Below are 1549 nucleotides of genomic sequence, written 5' to 3'. Positions count from 1 at the left end.
GTGGCTTGGTGTCAGTACCAATAGTCATTGCTTCTCTTGAACTCATTTTATCAGTTATGTATGACATAGGATCAACTGCAGTTCAAATTTTTAATTAAAGAATTAGTATTCAAAAATATATCAAATAAATCTCAAACAAGGATTTGCGCACATTCAAGACTTAGAAAAATTTAAGCACACAAGCTTATCCGGATTAGAAATCCGGTCAAGCTTATCCGGATTAGAAGTCCGGACAATGAAGATAGACTTGAATTATCAACTAAAACATGTTATCCAGATTAGATATCCGGACAACAAAGAACATAAAATCGCACAATGAACAACAAATCCGGATGAGAAATTCGGTGAATTCTAACACTTCGTCAAGTTTCACACAAATAAGAAATCTCAAATCGGATGTTTTCAACAATTAGTCAAAATTGCAAAATGAAATACGGACGTAAAAAGTCAACAAGTCAAGTACGATCAAGTCCGCTTAAAATCAAATAGCTCAAATAGTCATAGATTTAAATCGATCACAAATGAAAGTCAATATCCGTTCAAAAAGTCCGTTCAAGAAGTCAAAGTCAAAATACGGTCAAAAAGCTGTAAGTCAAAGTCCGATCACTTAACTCGCATACAATCAATTCAAATAAATCGCAGAGTAAATCGCACAACCAAATCGCAGAGTAAATCGCACAACCAAATCGCTTAGGTTACAACCGGATTATGAATAAATCACACAATTCACAGATTAAATTGTACAACATACAAACGATTTACCAGGCGGATTAATCCTAAATCGCTCACTAAATCGAACAAGAAGCAAACGAGTTACCTTTAAATCGACCAAGACTTACCCGGGTTAACCTAAACAGCACAAAATTAATTCACAATATCACAAATCTTAAATCGAACAAGCTATAAGTGATTTACACTTAAATCGATTAAGAGTTATCCGGACTAGTATTCAAACAAAAACACAATTTTAACACTTTTTCACCAAAAAAATTGATCAAAACTTGCAAAAATATGAGTTTTTGAAGAACACCAACAGACTTCGTAAACTCAAAATTTGATCAAAAATGGTTCAAAACTTGTTTAAAATCAAAATCGATGTGAATCAAAGTTGTTCAAAATGAAATTGCGGATTTAGTAGTGCAGATTTTATCAATTAACAATCAAAATCCAAGCGATTTAAGCCTAAAATGCGATTCTGGACCGAAGAACACGATGAACAGATGAAGAACAGTAAGAACAGATCGATTAATCCTCTATAATTCGTGCAAAATCCTTGATAATTTTGTTTAATCCTCTAAACAAATTGTTGCAGTTTGCTCTGATACCAATTGAAAAGCCCAAAACATACAAATCTAAATCAAATCTTCAAGAATTAAGAACAAGATGAAGATTAGAGAGAAATGATCACCAAATCTTTCTTTGTATTTCTTGAGAGAGAATTACAGCACTAATCAGATTGATTACAGAAGGTTAATGACAATTACAAAACTAATGACTATTTATACTAAGGAAAGCATTAAACCAAACTATTACAAAGCATATTAAAATG

Source organism: Cynara cardunculus, assembly GCF_001531365.2.
Source record: "Cynara cardunculus var. scolymus isolate 2C chromosome LG 10, CcrdV1, whole genome shotgun sequence".
Taxonomy (NCBI): domain Eukaryota; kingdom Viridiplantae; phylum Streptophyta; class Magnoliopsida; order Asterales; family Asteraceae; genus Cynara; species Cynara cardunculus.
This window is presented reverse-complemented; position numbering follows the sequence as displayed.